At 39.1% G+C, this 25,690-nt stretch overlaps 1 long non-coding RNA gene across 1 annotated transcript; it reads right to left on the reverse strand.

The window, feature by feature from the left end:
* Window positions 1-23,320: 23,320 nt before the first annotated feature.
* On the reverse strand, window positions 23,321-25,285 carry LOC112844207 (uncharacterized). The gene is made up of 3 exons (XR_003216936.1): window positions 24,850-25,285; window positions 23,590-23,937; window positions 23,321-23,468 (listed from the first exon to the last, which is right to left on the reverse strand). It is a non-coding gene; the product is annotated as an uncharacterized LOC112844207 (long non-coding RNA).
* Between the last annotated feature and the right edge of the window lie 405 nt (window positions 25,286-25,690).

Here is a 25,690-nt window from a genome sequence, read left to right on the forward strand (position 1 = left end):
GCACAAAGCAAATGTTTTCTCATGAACATGAACACTACTGTTAGCCAAACCATGACAGACTGCGGTGAAATGTCTCAGTCAGAATGCAGTTAACTGGAGTCAGCAACAGGAAGCTGCTGCTGTGGTTTTACATAAGTAACTTTAATGAGGTCAAAAAATGCAGACATTTTATATAATTCAGTCTGTGACTTTTTACATGTTAAACTAATAGATAAATAGGTAGATAGACATCTGACTAATGGGCGCCTCCTATGTGAGTTGGAGGAATGTGTCCAAGAACCTGCTTACACAGAAAAAAGGAGGGAAGTGTATGTTTGCATACACCTCTGCTTTTCTACAACTACAATAAAATGGATGGAAGGATGGATACAAATAATTTTTGTGCATCAAGCAGGTAAAACATCTAGTGTTTGCAGCTGTTCACTGGAACTCTCAATATAAGGTCAAGAGAGATGTTGATGAAGAAATGAACCATCATCAGGATGAACAGCAAACCAAAGTTTTTAGAGTGGCCAGTCTGGTACATTACTAAAAAGAAGGAAACCCCTGGCCTTCTCAGCAATATCTAAAAGCCCCGAAAGACCACAGAAGACAACTAAATTATTCATTTGTAATATAATGTGAGAATATCCTCACCTGACCATAAAACCTGGTCACTGTAAAATTACTTTTAAGCCTTTAGCCTTTAAAATTTGAGGTAGCTCTATAAATTCTTTACCTTTGTTACACTGACAACAAGCATGCCATATGTTTCCTGTTTCAGCAGCCGGAACAGGAAACATATTCAACAATGCATCACAGCAAACACAGTGATGTTTTCGGCTACAGTCACCATCACCCCGAGTTACTGAAAACAAGCAAAAATTTACCTCCGCTTTGTTTGATTGGTTGTTGCCGACGATGTGATATTTTCATTTCACTGTATGTGATATCGTCTGTGATGTCAGTCGTGCCTTTATCTGTTGACATAGTCAATATTTAATATTAAAATAATTTACTCTAAAGAGTCTATGGTGATCTGCAGTCAGCGACAGGAAACGGCTGCTGTGGTTTAACATGCAGAACTTAAAACACACACATAACATCAGATTGTTGAGTGAGTGTAAGATATTAGTTAAGCCCGAAAGTAGCTCAAATAAATCTGCAGACAGACCATGTTTTAAACTATTTAACACATCAGGGTGTCTTAAATGGCAAACATGCTGCTTCATGGTCATGAAGAAAAATGTGCCAAATAACTGAAGCACCACCTGAAAAACCCTGAAAATATTACCTCTGTTTTCTTTGGAGGTTTGTGTTTGTCGTTGGGATATTGTGATTTCACTGTATATGACATCGTCTGTGTTGTCATCTTCTTCAGTTTCGCTTTGATCTGCTGAAGTTATTTAAATTCAGGGTTTTTTTTAATGACTGTTGTTATGGCAACTTTTATTAGCTGCAATAACACAACATCTAAATGAAAAAAATATGAATATAATAATAAGCAAAGATATTGGCAAAACTAAATTCAGGTGTCTGAGTCTCACTTTCAGGTTTTTGATGAAGAAGTCGTTTTACCAACAAAATCAGTAGCACTAACAGGACCAGTAGAACCACCACACAGACCGATACAACAATTGACAAGCTCAATGGAGGGTTAGAGGGGGATGTAGGTGGAGGTGTGGATGTAGGTGGAGGTGTGGTGGTGTGTTCCCCTAAAATAAAGCAAACACAGTCATTAAGTTGTCGTCACATTGTGAATGTTGAAAGCTGCAGAAACACAGACAGGTGAGTGTGTCACCTGTGACAGTGATCCAGCTGGATGGAGACTCTCCATGACCGCTGATGTCACACTTGTAGAGGCCTTCATCAGACCTGGAAACATGCTGGATGGTCATGTTAACTGAAGACCCATTGCTGATGAGGGAGCCATCTTTGTAGAAAGCAGCTGGGAGGTTGGAGGGAGTGGTCTTTGTTTTACAGAGCAGAGTGACGTCATCTCCCTCCATCACAGGGAGGACAGGACTCTGCAGGATCACTGATCCACCTCAACACAGAGACAAACTACAGCATTTCATCCATTTACACACAGCTTCATCAACACTAACTCCACACACTCAGCTTACCAGTGACTGTCAGGTTAACCATGTTACTGATGGGACCCTCTCTGGACTCACACCAGTAAACTCCACTGTCTCGTTCAACGATGTAACTGATGTCACAGGATAAATTAGCGGATGTTCCCCACCCATCTCCACACTGAGTGGTGTTTCCTTTGCTTGTGTTTCTCCTCAGAGTCCATCCAGCAGAGCTGTCGTCCTCCTCACAGCTCAGAGACACAAAGTCTCCTTCAAAGAACTGAGAGCTGCTGGGACTCACAGTCAGACGAGCTGTGAGGGTTACAATGAAAAACTGATGATTGGTTAGCCTTTTGTCAAAAACAACAGAATGACGTAAAAGGTGTTTTGTTAAATAAATAATTTCATTCAGTTTTATATGTGAGCCCCATTGTGAACCATGAACCCAATCAGGTCATATCAGTGAGCATTTCTCAGGTTTAAACTGTGACAGAAGAAGGTTACTGACCTTGGTTTGTTGTGCAGCTCAGCAGTGAGATCAGAACTAAAGAGAAATGACACTCAGGTTGATTTGAGGTGAACATAAAGAACAACTCCACACAAACAGCTGACAAACACACAAACTCGTCTCTCTGTGATATATCTGCTCATTTTCTATTTGAAGCCTGCAACATGTTTCAATAAAGTTTGGAGAACAAACAACTGAAGAAATAAATCCCACAAAGTCATGTGTGAATGAGTGAGTGAATGATTTGATCTTTTCACTGCCTGCTGTGTTTCCTCGACTCCTGAGCAAAGATAAAGAGTCAGTTCAGACCTGCAGTTGGTCCTCGTGGTGTTTTGAACTTGAATTCAGCCTGATTTGTTTTTCATGTCTTCTCCTCCATCATCAGTTATCAGGAGAGCAGACAGTCAAAGTACAAGAATTCAAACAAACACAGAGATTCTACTTACAGAGCAGACACAGCACAGATGTTTCCTTCATCGTCCTTCTCACTCATTTCAGCTTTTTTTCATTTCTCTCACTGACACCAAGTAAAGCCCGCCCTCTTCCTCTGACTCTGTGGTTTCTTCAATTGCAACAAAGACAGTGCTGCATAGCTACCCTTTGTTTGAGTCACCATTTAACCAAGTATAAGCATCAACTCACTGACCCAGATTTTTTTTTTTCATGTACTTTTAATAACACAGTGCTTCTGAAAGCTGTTACACAACAACACATGGGCATAAACACACTTTCAAACTTAAAAAAGTAGAAGTAACTACAGGTTTAACAATATCTTATTTTAAAAAGCTGTTTATATCTTATCTCTATATAACAGGACATAGATAAGATAAGATATGATAAGATAATGTTATGTTGGTGGTCAGTAATAGTGCCACCATGTGGGAAAAAATAGGGTCAACCCAGTACTGACCCCATTTTGTCTTCAGTCCATGTTGAAATGACAGCATTACACAGTTATTGCAGATTTATCAGGTGCACTTCCATGATGTGATTCTTGGTTTCTTCACAGCTGCCTAAAATGTGCCAAGAATACACCCCTCACCCCACTACACCACCACCATCCCAAATCTTTCATAGAAGGCTGGATGGATCCATGGTTTCATGCTGTTTTCACCAAATTCTGACCCTTCGATCTTAATGTTGCAGAAGAAATTGAGACTCATCAGACCAGGAAATGTTTTTCTAAACTTGTGTATAGTTCTGTGTGAAGTTTTGGGTAGCCAATGTGAACTGCTGCCTTAGTTTCCTGTTCTTAGCTGACAGCACTGGCACCTGATGTGGTCTTCTGCTGCTTTGGCTCATCTGAATCAGTGTTGCACATTTAGAGATGCCCTTCTGGATAACCTGGTTGTAACAAGTGGTTATTTGTTTTTTGCTTTCCTATCAGTTTCAAGCTGTCTTCGACATCGACAGGAGAGTTTTCCCCCTAGAGCTCTGCTGCTCACTGAATATTTTCACATTTTCAGACTGCTCTCTGTTGTGTGGATTATCACAACACCAACAATTTTAATGTTAATCAGCATAAATGAAAATTATGTCAACTCAACATTCCACCACAAGTTGCTGATGCTGGTTTCCTTGTAACGGTAAATGTAACCTTTTCGTTTTCTTTTTTGCTTGTTCGAGAAAACATATTTTAAGCTGCTATTAATAACAAAGTTAATATAAACTAAAACCATTGGTGCAGTTTTCTCATTATATCATAATCATAATAGTGACAACTGTTACTATACCGTGTACACCTAATTCATCTTTATGTCATACTTAAGGCTCTTATTAATGATAGTAAAAGGTAATGACACAGTATTTACTTTATTACTATAAGCTCAACAACTTACAGTTCCTAGACTTCTTAGAACAGTTAAGATTTTATATTTTAACTGTTGGACTGAGCTAAAAATAAAGAGAACATCAATCTGAGACAAATCAAGACCTTAAAACAATGCAGGTTATCAACACAACTTTTTTATTCTTTGTTGGAAATGTAGACATTCAACATGTATTAAACCAAAAGAAAATATGATGCAAAAAGAAAACAGAATATAGAAAGAACATTTAATATAAAAATATAATCTTTTTTTTTCATTTCTTTTTGTTACTGTTAGTGAAAACATCTGCCTAGCAATTATTTTTAGGTTGAGTAACATTTGGCTTTTCTATCCAGTCATTTTAGTCTACACTGAAGTCTCATAAAAATCCTTCATTGTTTTTACTTTTTTTTGTAGATCATAAAACCAACAAGAGCAGCAGCAAGAAGCACAGCAGAAACAGACAGAGCAATTTTCAGTCCAACAGATCCATCCTCCTTCCCTCCATCCTCTGTGTGTCCTCCTGTCTGACCTGCAGGTGAGAAACAGGTGTGAGGTGTCAGCTGTCAGGTAGGTGATGAGTGAAGAACAGAACAGAATCCATTTCCTCTTCAAACTGCTGTCAGACATTATCTACTGCACTCTGATCACATCACTCAGACCAGCTGCTTTCTACAAAGTCTCATCAACAACATCTTTAGAAACAAACATCAACAACCAGGAAGCAGCTTCACCTCTGATCTGTGCCACATCAGTGGACTCACAAAAAGAATTACTTACTTCAAATAGGCTGCTTGGTGTCTTGACTTAATTTTTTTCTTAATGATGTGAAGTCCATCTGTGTTTTTTCTTGATTGCTATGACATCAGAGGGAATGTTTGAAAAGCCAAAAATCTCAGATTTCGATATTATCAAAGAGTTACTTCTCATCATCTGTGGTGACTTTCAGTTTAACGTCAAAGTCCTGCTGCTTGTATTGTCTAAAACTCTGATGATGGCTGTAGATCACAGTGGCTGTGGCTCAAGAGGTAGAGCAGGAGTGTGAGTGTGAATAAATATGACAGCAGAGATAAAATAGACATAAAGCACTGCTGATTGAGACATATATAAATTGATTTGACTGCTCAGGTAGAAAAGTACTATATAAGAGCTAGTCTGTTTAGATTAAATAAGGAGCTCATGTTAAATGGAAGCTGATGGGTTTTTTTCTGAGAAATTTTAATATCAGCGCCAGACCATTTTGGAGAGACTCCACAGACCTTTGTCTTCCGTTTATAAAAAATATTTTTTTAGAGCTTAGACTTCTAATTAATTTAAAATTTAATTTAATTTAATTTAATTTTTTTTTATTTAAAAACACTGTCTAGCGAGGACATCATACGATGACATATTGTACACATGTAAACCACTCTGAAACTCTTTATTTTTCTTTATGTTGCTTATAGTCGCTGTTTGGTTTCCAAAAGTTAAATCTCACCTGCAGACACAAACACAAAGACAACAGCAAGCAGCAGAGTCGAGCAGATAGAAATGCATGTTCCTGCAGCCATGTCCGCACTTGAGTCTGACCGTCTTTGTTTGTTAAAAATCCCGCTTGCTGATATTATCCATGAATAACTGGACCGGAGTTTCAAATCTCACTGTGTGAGGTCAGATTCAAGGTTTGAAACATGTCACGTGTGTCCTTCAGTCGCTCAGCCAGAATAAACTCTTTCAATTTCCCTGTGCCTGAATTACCACAAAACAGTCCCTCTTTTTTTTGTTTTTCTTTTGTAAAAACTTTGTCCTCGATCTCATCGGAGCTGCCGTTAAACCGCCAGTGGGCAGACAACACCCAGAACACGCGCATTTTCTCTGCCAGTTGTTTTCATGTAAACGAGAACATGAAGTGAAAAAATATTAAAGTGTGCAAAGATCGAAAGACTTTTGTTTGATTTCCCCTCTGATCGAACCAAATGGGAAGTTTCTTTCATCCCACACAGCTAATGATGTCCCTTATAAATATACAGACACCGATTCTCCTTCAGCTCCTCTCGTTGATCTGAGCTGTCTCCGTGAGAAACCCTCACACTACATCAGAGCTGCTCTTACACTTTCACTTTATTTAGTTACCACATTATCTACTCCTTTATAAATTATTGTGCTGCGTTTGACAGAATAAGTACGTTCATAGACACAGGAAAAACCTACAACCCTCATAAGTCTTTGGTCACAGTGAGCCGACTGCAGCTGGTCCAGAACCCCATATTGATCCTCTACCTAATCGCACAAGTCAAGGTGTGAAAAGGTCACACCTTGAGGCGGTCACAATCAAGGTTGCGGGTGAATGCGCTGTGAAACCGAGCCTCACGCTGTCATGTGACTTCCTGAGGTCAGATGGCCCAGGATGTGTGTGGGCATTAAAGCATCTGGCAGGGATCTCAAAACTGGATTATAGATGGCAGACAGTTGGTGTCGTAAGCCACCACCTCTGTTCAAAGATGGTCGCTCACAGTGGACAAAATGTGAACATTGGCATCGTCGAAAGAGTGACCTTTGTCCTTTAGATGCAGATGGACTGCTGAGTCTTGTCCCGTGGAGGTGGCTCTTCTGTTGTGCCATGCGTCTATAAAGTGGCTGTTTGGTTTCTCCAATGTAGAGGTCTGAGCATTCCTCGCTGCACTGTACAGCATACACCACGTTGTTAAGTTTGTGTTTAGGAGTTTTTTCTTTAGGACGGACAAGCTTTTGTCTGAGTGTGTTGCTGGGTCTGAAGTACACTGGGATGTCGTGTTTGGAGAAGACTCTCCTGAGTTTTTCTGAGACACTGACTTCATAAGAGATGACAATGGTGGAGTATTTATCTTTCTGATCCTCCCCAGCTGGTGTCTCTCCCAACACGGCTGCACTGGGTGAACAACAGTGGAGACACTTCTTACAAATGCAGGTAGAGGTATACCTTTGCCTGCTGCTAATCACACGAATTGTCTCCTACTGTCGCCGTTCTTGCTCTTGGGGTCGCCACATCTAGCTCAGTGGTCTGTCTCCAGATAAAGCGACGCACCCCCACGATCAGGCAGCGGGTCCCTCTTTTTCCACCTGGCCTTCATGTATTCCTCCTCATATCTGGGGCCTCTCCTCCTCCAGTGCTCAGCTAGCTTCTGTGGTGGGAGATTTCTTTTCTCATGTGTTAATCACATATTTAATTATATCACATTAGTTATAGTAATATCACTTTGTCCCTTTACTATAGTAAGAGCACTCCTGTCACTAGTTTGCATGCATGTGGAATGTTAACACAGTGAGGCCATTGTAATGGGAGACGTTAAACAGATAATGGGACTCCTTCTGCTTATCAGGGATGTAAATCCTTAGGTGAAGGCTAAGCAGAAAACAAGGTCTTAATTCTCTCTGTGCGGGAGGAGGTATAGCGCCCCCGTGAGAGGGGGGTAAGACATGTAAGAGTTTGTGGAATGTGCTTTGTCTGTGTGTCTGTATATAAGATGTAAGGGCGGTGGCCACAATTCAGAGATGGTCCTGGTGTTTCACTGGGATGCTCTCTCCACATTGCATATACATGCGTCCACGTGTGTCTATTAAACCCACTTCAAATCAAGCTCACTGGGTGTGTTGCAGGTTACCGATAAATTTTCCACAACACTTCCTTTTAATAGGTCTTTAGACAGCTGACAGGCCACCTCTGGACACACCATGCCTCAGCAGGTGATCCCTATCAGCTAATTTGTCCCATGCCCAGCTAACCCACAGTGGATTAAAACAATGTAAAATAACACACTAAAAACATGCTATACAAACAGAATAAAATCATGCAAATAAAACTACACTTATAAATAAACACAAAAAATCAAAATAAAACCAATATAAAAGAGTTTCCACTGTGACAGATACACACAATACTTAGAGCAGACTATCAGACAATTTACACAACTCTGTTTTACATGAACTGGTTAGAAGGCAGAACTGATTAAAGAAAAAAGTAAATAAAGAGGAAATGCTGAAAGACTTACCAAGGATCAGTGCTACTACTACAATCTGGTCTCAGAGGGGAAATTAACTGTTTATAGAGAAAAGTGAAAACAAGGGACTTTCCAAATGATTTAAGTGTGAGTCACTCCACACAGCAGCCATGTCCATTCTGTGGAGTTTACCTGTTTTTGTGTAGAAAAAATCAGATAAATCAAATGAAGGAGTGTTAAAGTTTTAGGGTTGCACATATCTGAATCAATGGCATCAGTGAGAGCTGCACTTCACTACCAAGTAACTGTACTCTTTCAGTACATCATATAGTGCTTTCATGTGGTCTATCTGTGAGACAGCAAGAGATAATGAGGCAAACATCGCCCTCCTAACATGCACGTGGATGTGGTGTTGTTTGTTACCAGTGATCATGTGAGTGCTGAGTGGACTGACACTAATACTACCTAATGTGAAACTTTTTCTTTTATCACATTTAAAATGTTTATGTAATTCTTGGAGAGATTTAAATCCTATCCAAATCTGTCCCCCCAATTTTTGTACAGTCTTCATAAAGATGAACCTCTTCTCTTCCTAAATCTGACGGTGGTAAAGGAGACAAAACAGCACAAACTAAATCAGGCTCGGTCCTTTTTTTCTGTTGCAGTTTAGCAGGCCCAGACAGGTCCCGCACACAACACATGTTGGGAGTTCTGGTGTTGTCAAAGAGTGACATGAAGTTTAGCCTTTCTTTCTTTTCTTTTCTTTTCTTTTTTTCATATTCTACAAATCAACAGGGAAAAAGGAGTACAAAACAAAAACAGGACTAAATAATGATTCTAAATTAGCTGTAGGTCTGTATGTTAGTGGGACTGGTTGTCTGTCTGTCTGAGTTCTGAGGAAGTCTGGTGAGCTGTCCAGGGTGCATCTCTCACCCCATGACAGTTAGATTAAAGGATGGCTGGAAAATGCCAGACAAACATCAATATAGATGAATAGATATTATTTGGTTTGGTGCTCGAATATGCCCTGTATTATCCACCAAGCAGTGCTTCAGCACCGTCAGCTTCCCTACAAATGTCTTAAAATCAGTCTGTCTTTAAACAACTCAAGCTATCTTTAGCAAAATGGTAACATATAAAGAACCGGAGTTTTAAAAACAATGCAAAAAGCACACTGCACCCACTGTTTGTGGGTTGGCACCACAGTGAAATCCACTGTCACGCCAAACACAGAAAGTTGCAGCAGTGGACATATATAGTGATGCTTTCTCCATTCCAGCATCCCTCAGACATGTACAGCATTTACTTCAAAAGACGTGCAGTTAGCGTTTACGTCCTTTTTGCGCCTTTTTGTCTAAAGCTGTTAGTTTGATCTCTCTCCAAACAACATTGACCGAATCAGCAGCAAAAGAAGATCCAAACTACGCTTCACATAAACATCGTCATGAATTCACTCTGACTTTTGCTCTCTCTCTCTCTCTCTCTCTCTCTGTACTTCAAGAACAGTTTCCGGTCTAAAAAAGTATTTCCTGCATTATTCGCTTGCTTGTTACGCACAAGTCTACCGTTGTTTGCAGCGTTGTGTCTGTTTTTTCCCCTTTTACATACTTCCGAAAAGAAAACCTAATTTCTGCCGTTCAATACTGAACAAATTTAAACTTTTTAAAATTATGCAAAATACAAAACGCTTAGCCGTGTCTCTAAGAAAACCGCTGTAACGTCAGAGTTAACGTTCATATGTTGATCAATGGTTTTCTTTTGTTTTTGATGTACTGCAGAATATTTTTATAAAATCTCAGGCCAGGAAAACCACCTTCATGTTTTTCTGTGTTTTATCTTCAGCTACTTTGACACAAAGGCATCTGCTGTGACGCTCACACCTTTGATAAAGTCTTGCGTGTGTCAGCTTCCTTTTTATAGGAAAGTCCGCTCGCCCCTGCGGACAGTCAATCCTTCAAGGTCGGGTCCTGGGAGCTTGAGGGTCCTGCGCAGTGTTTTAGCTGTTCCCAGGACTGCGCTCTTCTTGACAGAGATCTCCGATGTTGCTCCTGGGGCTGCTGGAGCCACCCGCCTAGCTTGGGAGTCACTGAACTGAACCTAGTGCTCCGATTATCACTGGGACCACTGTTACCTTCACCCTCCACATCTTCTCAATCTCTTCTCTAAGGTATTTCTCGAGCTTCTCATGTTCCTTCTTCCTGATTTTTCTGTCATTCGGAACCACTACATCGATCACTACCGCCTTCTTCTGTTTGTCTACAATACAGATGTTCCTGTACACTATGCCGACCACTTGGTTATGGCATTCCATTTATTCATTTATTGGCTGTCCCGTTTGGTTCTTTAGCCATCAGAATAATTGTCTGAAGGCCAAGAAACATGCCAAACAGATTTACTTTACCAAGTGGATCATCACAGCGTTGCTGTATTGGTCCATTTAAGTTATTTCAGGTGGGACAGACATGACTGGGGATAGGAAAGGGAGAGAGAAAGAAAGGAAGGGAAAGAAAAACAGAGGGGAAGAGAGACATGAGAGAAGACAAAGAAAAAACTCTTGGCTGTTGCCCAGCCAAGGCCAAACACAAGATGATTGCATTGGTACAATCCATTATGGATAGTTAGGAACTTCTTGCTCAACTCTTTCACTTCCTTTTGGAGATAGGCCTTTATAAACTTCATTTCCTTCCCTTCCCTTTCTTTGACAAATTCATATTATGAATTCTGAACCTTTCTGTCATAACCAGAAATTTATCTACAAGTGATTTGGCAAAATCTCAAAAATTTCACAAAATGTCTTGCTGGATAGTTTGTCTGAGCTTACTAGTATGAAGTATATTGTGTTTCCTCACATTAGACCGAGGAGGTTGGAGACTTTTTAAAATCTTGCTTCACATCATTAGCTTTGCAGTATAGTGTGGCTCTTTCATTATACATTTCCCAGTCTTTACTGGAGTACCTAGTACCTACATGGGTTGGTTCAACCCAGTTTTCAGGGTTTTCCATCAGGTGGTGGTACCTGGGAGCTAGTATTTTTTAGTACGAAAATCAATACCACCATACATACCAAGGCTGCATGACAGAAATATAAATAATATTTTACAAAGAAGATGAACTCGACTACAGCAAAATTACAGAATCTAATACAGCAGAAATACAGTAATATACATGCGTAATACAGTTTAACTTGGTGTGAGAAAACCATATCAGAATCAGAATCACATTTATTGGCCAAGTAATATGTGAAAACACACACGAGGAATTTGGTTCCAGTCAATGGTGTCTCTCAAGCACAAGAATGTAAAAACACAATATATGAGCAACACAATGAACAACATACACAAACCACATTATAAAAACAATCTAAACCCTTATATACAAAACGTAGTTATATTATAGCTGTTAGACTGAGACATAGAACATCCATCTGAGACCAATCAAGACCCCAAAACAGTGCCAGGTTATCAACACAACATTTTCATTCTTCGTTGGAAATGTAGACATTCAACATTTATTAAACCAAAAGAAAATATGATGTAAAAAGAAAACAGAATATAGAAAAAACATTTAATTAATATATATATATATACATATATATATATATATATATACACACATCTGACCACAGGACTTTCTCCCATGACTCCTCTGGATCATCCAGATGATCCTTGGCAAACTTCAGACAGGCCTGGACATGGGCTGACTTAAGCAGGGGAACCTTCCGTGCGATGCAAGATTTTAAACCATGACGTCTTAGTGTATTACTGATAGTAGCCTTGGAAACTATGGTCCCAGCTCTCTTCATGGGACTCCCATGTAGTTCTGGGCTTATTCTTCACCTTTCTTAGCATCATTGAAACCCCACGAGGAGAGATCTTCCGTGGGGCCCCAGTCCGAGGGACATTGACAGTCATCATTAGCCTCTTCCATTTCCTGACAATTGCTCCAATAGTTGTTCTTTTTTCACCAAGCTGTTGGCAATTGCCCCTGTAGCCCTTTCCAGCTGAAGGTCTACAGTTTTGTCTCTTGTGTCTTTTGACAGCTCTTTGGTTTTGCTACTTAGACTTTGGCTGATTATGGGGTCCACAGGTGTCTTTATGATAGCTAACAACCTCAAACAGGTGCTACTAATTTAGAATCATGAGCAGAGTGTAGCTGGGCTATTTGAAAGCAAAATAACAGGTCTTTGAGGGTCAGAAATCTGGCTGATAAGCAAGTAATAAAATACTTAGTTGACACAGTAATTCACAAATGAATTGCTCAAAAATCATACAATGTGATTTCCGAATTTTTCTGTTTAGATTCTGTCTCTCATAGTGGAAATGCACCTATGCTAAAAATTGTAGACCCCTCCATGATTTCTAAGTAAGAGAACTTGCAAAATCACAGGGTGATGAAATACTTATTGACCTCACTCTGTGTGTGTGTGTGTGTGTGTGTGTGTATATATATATATGTATATATATTTCTTTTTGTTACTATTAGTGAAAAACATCTGTCAAGCAAATATTTTTAGGTTGAGTAACATTTGGCTGACGGTGGATTAATTATGTTTTCTGAAGTTAAAAAATAGTCCAAAGTTAATAGCTGTCACCTAGCTGTTCTTCCCCCTTTTTTAAGAAGGGGAATTTTTTGCAACTAGTTAAAAAAACTTGGAAAGAGGAACTAACAGAGACATGTGAAATGAGACACAACATGGCACTCATGTGTTTCACAACCACATCCTGCTGAGCTAACATGACTCTTTGAATGACTCCTTATGTGATTTGGTGCTGCAAAAAGACAAATCAACTAAAACTGAATACAGAGTATATCAAACTTTATATAATACTTTTTAGATGGCTAACCATAAGCAGGTATCTTGTGCTTCTGTTTCTGTTACGTGTCATCTCAGAGGCTAAAATATCTGTGGACCACAGAGGCTGCAGGAGCTACAATGTAAGATTGATTGGTGTCTCTGGTGGAAATGTTTTTACTGTCACTACATACGAGAAGAAAAGCGATGAGAATTGTGGATGCACAAACTAAGAAATCACAAAGGCACCTACACAGGGTATGATTACAGCTTGATAACCAAGCAAGCTATCATTAACTTAGCATTTCACTCACTCCAAAGTCAATTTGGTCAAACCACTCCATGACTGAACGTTGGAGGTTATAGCTCAATGAAGTCCACATCAAAACATTTGATCCTGAGGCCACCAAATCCAACACCTTCACTCCTTGGTTCAATGTAACAGACACCAGGAACGAGTCTGAATTTCTACACCAAATATAAAAGAACTCAGAGTGAAACCCACCATGTGCTGTTGGTCCCAGCTAGTTAAAGAGGAACTCTGTCAGCAGCTACAGAGCTCCAAGGGACAAGGTGCCTGCTGTAACTTTGTCTTTGCATTTCACTTTTCTCCACATGAGTCTCATTTTTGAGTTCTGCAGTGAGTTCAGAAATAACTGAATTATTCAATTAAAATATTCAGGTGATAGCATCTGAAATTTATGGAAACCAAGCGAAGTGCCTAACGCCTAGTTTCCACTGTTAGCTAATCAACTTGGCTTGACTTGGTTTAAGAGAAATTATGACGTTGTGTCATTTGATGGGTACTCAGTTGTAGCTGTAAATGGCCAAAAAAAAGCACAGTCGAGTTATGTCGAGCCGAGTGGGTAGTAGTGGGGTACAGGCTTATGTGCCTGAACTAAAGTGCCTATGAGTACAACTCCTGCAACAATTTGCCCCCCACCCCCTCCCAAAACTACCCAACAACAACAACCAAAGCAAAGACCAATCAGGTAATCAAAATAAAAAAGCAAGCAAATAAACAGAAAAACAAAAAGATTTCTGATTTTACCCAACATCAAAAAAGGCAAAATACCAAATTACTTCCCTATAACACACTGCATGATTTAATATTCTACACCGACAATCAGTGTATGCCTACTACTTGACCGAAAAGTATATAAAATGTAAAAACATGAAACAAAAACGAAACAGCACAACAACCATAATGCAGATTAGGGATTATTTAATATAAAGTGAAACCAAACATCAACCAAATCATCTGGACTAAAAGTGATCTGTGATTCCAATCAGTGTTCCTAAACTACCACAAAAACAAAGTGTTCAGCAGTCTGTAAGAAGTGGACGGATTCAGAAGCCATATTCAAAACCAGTTACAAATCAGGAACATGGACAGTACGAGTTTTCAACCGAAATCTGTCCAGCTGAACGTTATTGTCCAGACAGATAATATTTTTACATATTCACACAGCCTAAGTCATTGGTGTGAGAAGGGAACTGACTAAACCAACAATCCCATCAAAACCAATGAGGTGTTCCGAAATATGCAACTTTACCCACATTTTACAGATGAGAAGACAAAACCGACGAGGAAAGGTCAGCAGTCCTGTGGCTGTCATAATATCTCCTTCTATAATCCACAGTGATTTTTCCAAACTCACACTGTCACATGTTGTCACATGTTGTCACCCACTCGTGTGTGTGTTTGTGTGTGTGTGTATATATATATATATATATATATATATATATATATATATATATATATATATACACATATCTTCACGTATAATATTTTACAAATAATGTAAACTCTACTACAGCAAAATCACAAATTCTAATTCAGCAGAACATACAGTAATATAATACAGTTTCACTTGGTTTGAGAAAACCATATTAAAATACTGAAGATGGACTCAAACTGTAGGTGCGGGCAGACATTACAAAGATGTTCAAAAGAAATGTGAAAGAAATCAAAATTTTAGATGTTTGAAATCTGCAGCTGAATGTTCTCCATCTTTAATGTCCGTCTGTCCTCAGATCATTTTTGTTTTCTTGTTTTCATTAACAAAAAAAAAAAACTGAGGTTGGTTTGAACACTGCCTGTTTTCTTTAAATTTTCTGTAGCTAAAAAACAAAAGCAACAACAAGAAGCACAACAGGAAAATACAGACCAACGGCCAGTCCAAAAGAACCACTTACAATTCGTTCTACTGGTAGGAATGTCCGACCTGCAGGTGAGAAACAGGTGTGAGGTGTCAGGTAGGTGATGAGTGAAGAACAGAAAAGAATCGAACAACCAGGAAGCAGATTCAACTTTGATCACTGACACACTGAACTCTAATAACTCACCTTTAGAATTAATAACTCTCAGATCAAGAGTTATGGTGGTGGTGTAATGGTAGATGTCTTTTTTCTGGGTAACACTACATTCATATTTTCCAGCATCATTAATCATCACATTGTTCAGAATCAAAGACACGTCTCCATCCTTCATCTGTCTGTCCTGCAGAACCACCCGGTTCTTAAAAAATGGATTCTGATCCGCGGGATCAAATCGCCCATCTCGATACAGATACACATTTTTATTTTGTAGGTCAGGTTTGGTCCAAGCTACAGCTCTGAGGGAACCTTTATCTCTTAGAGCTTGACATGGTAGAATGACGTTCTGTCCAGACTGAACTGTGATGTTTTTCTGGTCTGAAAGAGGAAACAACACAGAGCAGAGTGAGAGAGTAAGGATCAGACAAGACACTCAAAAAACTTTTTTCTTATTGATGTTGAGGACACTGTGGGTCAAAAGAGGAGCCTCAGAAACCAGCACACTTGAGAAGTATTTAGTAGAGGCAGTACCAAGTGTGCCACGTCAGTGGAATCACAAAAATAACAATTTACTTCTAATATGCTGCTTACTGTCTTTGACATATGAGTTAATTATTTTTATTTTTATGATGTGAAGTACATCTGTTTTTTCTCTTGATTGCTAAGACATCAGAGGGCATGTTTGAACAGCCAAAAATCTCAGAGTTTGATAGCACAAAGAGTTACTTCTGATCATCTGTGGTGACTTTGACCTCAGTTTAACGTCAAAGTCCTGCTGCTTGAATTGTCTAAAACTCTGATGACAGTTGTAGATCACAGTGGCTGTGGCTCAGGAGGTAGAGCAGGAGTGTGAGTGTGAATAAATATGACAGCAGAGATAAAATAGACATAAAGCACTGCTGATTCAGACATGTATAAAGTGATTTGACTGCTCAGGTAGAAAAGTACTACATAAGAGCTAGTCTGTTTAGATTGAATAAGGAGCTCATGGTAAATGGAAGCTGATGGTTTTCTCAGAGACGTTTTAATATCAGCACCAGATCATTTTGGAAAGACTCCACAGACCTTTGTCTTCTTATTTTTTAGGGCTTACATGTTTAATTGATTTCCTGCAGGTTCCACCACCCGGTGATGAGTGGGAGGGAGGGAGGTGGGGGGTTTAAAGCAAACTTTATTTAATGAACAATTAAACCAGATATTCACTTTAAAACAAAAACATTCTGTAACGATGAACTACCACTATATTATGTGTGTTGATATTGCATTATACCATATTATGCACATGTAAACCACTCTGAAACTCTTTATTCTTCTTTATGTTACATACAGTTAAATCTCACCTGCAGACACGAACACAAAGACGACAGCGAGCAGCAGAGTCGAGCAACGACACGCACATGTTCCTGCAGCCATGTCCGCGCTGTAGTCCGATTATCTTTGTTCGTTTAAAATCCTGCTGATATTTTCCGTGAATAACTGGACCGGGGTCTAAAACTTGACTGCGTTAGATCAAATTCAAAGCGATAGTGAAACGCGTATCTCTTTCAGCCGCTCATCTTGAATAAACGCTTTCGATTTTCCTGCGCCTGAATTATCACAAAAAAGTCCCTCTTATCTTTTCCCCTAAAACTTCGCCCTCGAGCTCCATGAAGTCTTGGGGAAAACAAACAGGAGCAGCCGTTAAACCGCCAGTGGGCAGACAATACCCAGAACACGCCCATTTCCCTGCCAGTTTTTTCATATAAACGAGAACATGAAGTGAAAATATGTCAAACTGTGCAAAGATCGAAAGACTTGTTAATTTCCGTCTGATTAAACCAAAGTTATTTTCAGATACAGCTTTAAGGTTTAAAGGTGAAAACAAACACATACTGATTCTCCTTCAGCTCCTCTCATATCTCTGAACTGTCTTACTGAGAAATACTTACATTACATCAGAGCTGCTCTTACACTTACACTTTATTTTAGTTACCACATTATCCATCCCTCTGTTATGTGCTGCTTTTGACAGAATAGGTACGTTTATAGACACAGCAAAAGCCTACCACCCTTTGGTCACACGAACTGCTTCTCATGTTGCACTTTTTTACTCTGAGAACTACACCCCATCACACAAGCACTTTTTCTAAACCTCAGCACTTTCTCTAACATTCACACAGACTTGAATTCAGATCGATGCATCAGAAGCAACTCAGCGTTCACCATCTTACCTTCCTTAAATATGCAAACTGCTGGAGCCGGAGATCAAACGCTGAACCAGTTGGTTAACAACCTGCTCTACAGCCTCCCAAAAAGCCACCAAACAGGACAAGCTACACAAGAAAACACAACATACTCCAGAATCACATGCCAGATATAAATCGATCCAAAAAATACACAAAACAACCTAAACACCTACAGTGTTCACTCTGGGCTTAAAGTCAAAGAATAAATATTAGATTTATGTCATACTTTATCACATCTAATCCAATATTGTCTCAAGAACACAACACAACCTATCTTTGTTTAGAAACTTCAGTCAGCATATAATACAAACACACAAGACTCAGAGCAGACTCTAAGACAACTTACACAACTCTTTTACATGAGCTGTGGTTAGAAGGCAGAACTGATGAAAGATAAAAATAAATAAAGAGGAAATGCTCAGAGACTTAGCAAGTATCAGTGCTACTACTACAATCTGATCTCAGAGGGGACTTTAGTGATTTGTAACGAAAAGTGAAAATAAGGGACTTTCCGAATGACTTGAGTGTGAGCCTGCTCTGTGGAGTTCATCTGTTTTTGTGTGGAATAAATCGAATGAAGGAGAAAGAAAGAGTATTAATGTTTTAGGGTCGCACATTTCTGAGTCAATAACATCAGTGAGAGCTGAAGTAACTGTACTCTCTCAGTGCATCATACAGTGCTTTTATGTGGTCTATCTGTGAGACAGCTGAGATACAAGCGCAGCAGCAAATGAGTCAAATACTGCCTAACATGCACGTGAATGCGGTGTTGTTGTTAGCAGGGATGATGTGGCGTGTTTACTGAGTGGGCTGACACTAAAACTACCCAACACAAAAACATGAAACTTTTTTTTTTACCATATTGAAAATGTTTATCTAATTCTTCGAGCAATTTAATTCCTATAAATATGCATCACCATTTTTTGTGAAGTCTTAATGAAGATGAAACTGTTCGCTTCCTCAATTCGACGGTGGTGAAGGAGTTAAAAAGTCTTGAAAGCACAAACAAAATCAGTCTGACCGGTCCTGCACACAGCATGTGTGAACATGTTGGAGCTCTGCTGTTAGCCAAAGAGTGACAGGAAGGTTTGATTTTCTTTTTGTTTTCTGTTCTATAAGTCAACAGGAAAAAGTCCGGTCAGACAGGGTATTTATTTGATATCTGTACCTGCATGGGTTTTTCTCCTACAAAACAATAACATGCTGGATTAGAGAATGAAATTGCCTGTAGGTGTGGTGCCCTGAATGTTTGAACTGTCAACAACTCTCAGCCCACAGTGTTTGTGACCCCCCCTCCCCCTCACTTTTTTCTTGCTTTTGTTGTGAATAGTTTGTATCACAGAGCAAAAAGCATTTGCTCCCACCTGATGTAGTGTTAGGGTGATATTTAGTTTTGTCAGTAGGTGGCAGTGGCGGCTCAGAAAAATTAGAGACTGGCAAAGTAATCCCTTACAAAAGTAATGCAGGGCAGTTATTGTAATGGAAGCTGTCAGTAACAAAGAACTGCTGTTTTGCTGTGTTTCAGGTGAAAGCAGTATACGAGCACTACATACATTTATGTAAAGTAATATTTTTTGAGTGTAATTCCTTAATGTGACATTGTGTCCAAATAAGAGAGTTAGATCAGCTTATCTGTGGATGAACATAGCAACATGGGTGTGCTAGAATCCTACATTAGACTTTGCAAAGTGTTGTACCATCAAAAATATGATGGAGAAAAATATTTGCTGGTTTAAGTTAAAATTATCAGAAATGTTTTGCTAAACCAGCTGGTACATCTTATGTTGTGTATTGTTTACTGTCATTTACTCTGTTCTCTAAAGGCTGATTACAAATAATCCTATGCAAAAGTAATGGAGGCCAGTTATTGTAATGGAAGCCATCAGTAACACAGAACTGCTGAGAGCAACAAACATCAATGTGCACCTGAATGAACCTTGTCTTCCTTCAGTGTGTAACATCATCTGGCGAGCCACCAGCCAAGAGTATATTTCCTGCTCAGGACAAAAACCTAGAACGTGTTGAATTAACATCTTCCAAAGATGGAACAACTACAGGATGACATCAGAACAGCATTGTGGACCCTTGGAAAACCCGAACTCACCAAGGTGGGCCAGTGTCTTACGTGCAGCGAACCAATAGTGGTGGGTTTTAAAGGACAGTCCTGACGTGCTCTGATTCAGCTGGCAGAAAGTTCTCTGGATGAGATTGAAGAAGCAGAGGAATCTGAAGTGTTTCTGCTGTTTATATAGGATCTCCAGTCATTCATTTTTTTTTTTATAGATCAAGGCCTGAGTAACCCAACCTTAAGTGTTCATTAAGGTGTTTGTCACATAGATATAAAATAAGCTCAGAGATTAAGCGGGTGTTTATAGACAGGGTGATTAGTTTATGTAAAAATGTAGTTTGTTGTTGTTCTGGTTTACGTGCTGAAAATTTTTATTTGTGTATGTTCAATGTGTTAGACTTGTACATAGTTAACCATATATGATCAAATAATGTTGAATCCTGGATATGGAGTTGTAAGCAATGAAATTTGAAATAAGGGGGTAGGAACAAGAAAAGTGTAAACTTCATCCTACTCCTTTTCGAGCACACGCATTCTGTAGACATAGATATATACATGAAAACTTGATGATTTTTAAGTTGTTTTTTGTTGTTGTTGTTTTTTTCTGTTGTTATTTCAATTATATTTGCATGTTCGAAAATAAAATTATATCTATCTAATTATATCTATCTATTCATACAGTCATTACAAGAACATCCTGTGACTGAAGCGGAGCTACTTCAAACTTCAAACAGATCTCAAGGACTGCTCTGCCGTAGAGTTTTCAGCTGTCCATGGTGGAGTCTATAAAGAGAGCAATCGAGGCGTTAAGGAGAATTTCCAGCTCAGCGTAGGTAACACGACGGTGGTGGGAAAGTTTTTTTAGTGTCAGTGTAGGCAGTGACAGCAATATGTGACACAACCACCCTGTGGCCTGGAGAAAAAGTGCTAACATGTGAAGAGCCAGAGTGTTGAAACCAATGCAAAAAGCTCAGTGCAGCCTGTGTCTGTGCTTTAGCACAACTTTGTATACAGTATTTACTTTCAATGATGTGCAGTTAGCATTTTGTAAGACTGCAAGGGAGCATATCTGCAGTGGATGATAACACCCCTTCAGTTGCTGTGTGAATGGAACAGCAGTACAGAAATGTGCACTTGGGATGGCTGTAGCTCAGGAGGTAGAGCAGGTCACTTACTGATTGGAAGGTTGATGGTTGAACCCCAGTCTGCATGTCAAATATCTCTGGGCAAGATATTAACACCAAGTTGGTCTCTGATGCATCCATTGGAGTATGAATTTATGAATATTAGACAGAAAGCACTTAAGCATAGACAAAACTGCTTGGGTGAATGATGCATATTATATAAAGTGCTTTGAGTGCTGCAGGAGAGCAGAAACACACTTTACAAGAATCAGATTATATACTATTTTACACATTTGTGGACCATAAATTAGACGTTATACTTCTTTGAAATCCACCTGAAGGATGCTGCCTGCATGTGTAGTTGGTGGAGTGTATGGTACGACCAGACTGTGGGTCATTCTTCCTTGTGCAGTCTTTGGGCCATCACTCAATTCAGATTTATTTATAGTGGGTCAAATCAGAACACTTGGCTCAAGTGCTTCATATTGTAAAGTAAGGACCTTACAATAATGCAGAGCAAACTAAAAGTCAGAATCACCATTTGGTGACTCTGTCCCACTAAACTTTTAAATACTCTGGGAACCACAATTAGGCCCACAGTCTGAGAGCGCAGTAACACACAAAGAGCTGAAGTGAAACTGAGTGTTAAAATAAATTAAAATTCCCACTGCAGCCACCGTCTGTGTTTTTCATCCTGTTTTTTTTTTTAATTCAAATTTTTATTTTGGTTTTTGTTTTCAACTGTTCAATCCACTGTTGCTTTCTTACCTTGATCCGGACCACTTGTCAAACGAGCAGCATTCAACAGGTTCACAGGTCATCATCTTCCAGTGACACACGAGTACGACTGCGGGTGAAAGCTCCTCTTCACTCGCTGTCCGGACGGAAACTTGTGCACATGTTACTCTACTTTATTAAAACCTTCTCCATGTAAAGTTGTTTCCCCTGTGAAGCACTTTGCAACGTTGGCTTTGGGAAAATAAAAAGACTAAAATGTGTTAAAGTGAAGGTTGTAGTAGTCTAACCTAGTTTGGATGAAGTGGATAAACAGGATGAGAAATATGACTGTAGTTGTTTACCTTGGTATTAATGTTATAGATATTCATACATGTTTACATTATCTGCATGACAGAACACTAAAGCAACATCGACGTCCACTTAGAGAGAAAATGTTCTGACTATTTGATTTCAGCCTTGCACTCAAATCTTAAACAATCTTAACGTGTCTCAGTGCAGATTATTCATTGTACATTAGTCTGATTAATCTCTCACTATAAGATGATAAGTTCATCTAAAGTACTTTACAATGTTTTAGTTTTTCTTTGCCCTTCAACTCTGATGGAGCAGCTGTGATCAGAGTGAGAGCTGCAGCTGGAATTAAAAAAAAGTCTTTACATGACTGAAATCCAAGTTTATGGATGAGTCAGTTTCTCAGAAGCTCCTGAGCAGACGTTAGATTTCCCGAAATACCAGACTGGGACTGATAAGTTTCAGTTTCATTTTCCTTTTTATTTTTGTGTTCATTTCAATTCATGTTTCTCATATAGCAGCAAATCAATACTCATTCCAGCACTGATTCAGAAGCCATTTTCAAAACCAGTTAAAAATCAGGAAAATCAACTTCACAAAGAATGGCAAGTTGGACAGCAGTCCCTCTAATCACTCACTGTAACCCATCCAAGTGAACATTATTGTTCAGGCAGTTAATTTTTTTTTTTTTTTTGATTTACTAACACACCACAGAATAATTCATTGGTGTGTGAAGGGAACTAACTAAACCAACAATCACACCAAAACCAATGAGGTGTTCCCAAATATGCAACTTTACTTATGTTACACAGATGAAAAGACAAAACCGACAAGGAAAGCGGAGCCAGTCCTGTGGCTGTCATATTATCACCTTTTATAATCCACAGTGATTTTTCCACACACTGTGACATGCTTTTGTGTCTGTGTTGTGAGTTGGTTTAGTCAGCATCTGTATTTATGCTGACTGAACATGATGAGTCAAACCCATCCAGATCTCACAAACAGCTGCTGAACCTGAAGCTGAAACCAACACTCACTGATTCCAACACTGTAACATACACGACACTGGATATTTAATTAGAAAAACACAACATAATATGCATATATGTACAATGGGTTTGAGTCAAAGTGAACTTGTGAATTTTCCACAAAAGCATAACAAAAATATAAATGATATTTTACAAAGAATATAAACTCAGCTCACTGATTCTAATACAGCAGAACATACAGTAATGTTCTTGCGTAATACAGTTTAACTTGGTGTGAGCAAAACATATTAAAATACTGAAGGCCATAAAGCTACAGGCAGACTTTACAAAGATGTTTGAGAAAAATGCGAAAAATATTAAAATTTTACATATTTGAAATGTGCAACTGAATGATCCCCATCTTTAGTCCGTCTGTCCTCAGATCATCTTTGTTTCCATTAAAACTGAGCTTGGTTTGAACACTGACTGTTTTCTTTAAATTTTCTGTAGCTAAAAAACAAAAGCAACAACAAGAAGCACAACAGGAACATACAGACCAACGGCCAGTCCAAAAGAACCACTTACAATTCGTCCTACTGGTAGGAATGTCTGACCTGCAGGTGAGAAACAGGTGTGAGGTGTCAGGTAGGTGATAAGTGAAGAACTGAAAAGAATGCAACAACCAGGAAGCAGATTCAACTTTGATCACTGACACACTGAACTCTAATAACTCACCTTTAGAATTAATAACGTCCAGGTCAAGAGTTATAGTAGTGGTGTAAGGGCTGAGGTCTTTTTTCTGGGTAACAGTACACTCGTATGTTCCAGTGTCATTAATTGTCACATTGTTCAGAATCAAAGACACGTTTCCATTTTTCATCTGTCTGTCCTGCAGATCCACCCGATTCTTAAAAGATGGATTCTGATCCTCGAGATCAAATCGCTGATCCACATACAAATATACATTTTTATTTTGTAGGTCAGGTTTGGTCCACTTTACCACTCTGATGGAACCCTTATCATTTGGAGCTTGACATGGTAGACTGATGTTCTGTCCAGACTGAACTGTGATGCTTTTCTGGTCTGGAAGAGGAAACAACACAGAGCAGAGTGAGAGAGGAAGGATCAGACAAGACACTCAAAAAACTTTTTCCTACTGATGTTGAGGACACTGTGGGTCAAAAGAGGAGCCTCAGAAACCAGCACACTTTGGAAGTATTTAGTGGACACTACCAAGTGTGCCACATCAGTGGAATCACAAAAATCACAATTCACTTCTAATATTCTGCTTACTGTCTTTGACATTTGAGTTAATTGTTTTTATTTTTATGATGTGAAGTACATCTGTTTTTTTCTTGATTGCTAAGACATCAGAGGGCAGACTTTGATAACACATGTTATTAAACGGCTACTTCTCATCATCTGTGGTGACTTTGACCTCAGTTTATCATCAAAGTCCTGCTGCTGCTTGTATTGTCTGTAACTCTGATGACAGTTGTAGATCACAGTGGCTGTGGCTCAGGAGGTAGAGCAGGAGTGTGAGTGTGAATAAATATGACAGCAGAGATAAAATAGACATAAAGCACTGCTGATTCAGACATGTATAAATTGATTTGACTGCTCAGGTAGAAAAGTACTACATAAGAGCTAGTCTGTTTAGATTGAATAAGGAGCTCATGGTAAATGGAAGCTGATGGTTTTGTCAGAGACGTTTTAATATCAGCACCAGATCATTTTGGAAAGACTCCACAGACCTTTGTCTTATTTTTTAGGGCTTACATGTTTAATTGACTTCCTGCAGGTTCCACAAAAACATGCCCCCGAAGATGAGTGGCTTAAAGCAAACTTTATTAAACAATTATATCACATATTCAGTTTCAAACAAATACACTGTCTAACAAGCACCTAATACTTTTGTATTATATCATATTGTACACACGTAAACCACTCTGAAACTCTTTATTCTTCTTTATGTTACATACAGTCAAATCTCACCTGCAGAGACGGACACAAAGACGCCAGCAAGCAGCAGAATCGAGCAAAAAAATATGCATATTCCTGCAGACATGTCTGATGACCTTTGTTTTTAAAAATCCTGCGTGCTGATATTATCCGTAAATAACAGGACCGGAGTTCAAATTTGACTGCGTGAGATCAAATTCGAGGCTTGACCAAAGTCACACATGTCACAAACTCTTTCAATTTCGCTGGGTTTAAATTATTAAAAAGAAAATAATTCTTGACTAATTTCCCAAAAATGATATCCTCGATTGCCACAGAGAATGCACGAAGCCTTCGACATCTTAGAAAAAGAAGCTCACAGTGGGCAGAGCCAGAGACCTTAAACCTTGAAGAACAGGCACATTCTCTCAGTGAGCTGTTTTCATCTGAATGAGAACATGAAGTGGAAAAAAATGCCCCCACCAACCCACACACACACACGTCCTGATTTGTAAAATGTTATAGGTTCATCATTCCAATCCTGATGTTGTCTCAAGCTCATGTTTGAACACGCGCTATCTTCGTTTAAAAACTTCAGTCAGCATAAAGACTCAGACAACTTGCACAACTCTTTGACATGAACTGGTTAGAAGGCAGAACTGATGAAAGATAAGAATAAATAAAGAGGAAATGCTCAAAGACAAGGATCAGTGCTACTACAATCTGATCTCAGAGGGAAATTTAACTGATTCATAAAGGAAACTGAAAACAAGGGACTTTCGGGATAAACTTGAGTGTGAGTCACTCCACACAGCAGCCGTGTCCGTTCTGTGGAGTTCACCTGTTTTTTTCTGGAAAAAAATCGAATGAAAGAGAAAGTAGGAGTGTTAAAGTT

This window comes from Oreochromis niloticus, linkage group LG3 (assembly GCF_001858045.2).
Source record: "Oreochromis niloticus isolate F11D_XX linkage group LG3, O_niloticus_UMD_NMBU, whole genome shotgun sequence".
Lineage (NCBI taxonomy): Eukaryota > Metazoa > Chordata > Actinopteri > Cichliformes > Cichlidae > Oreochromis > Oreochromis niloticus.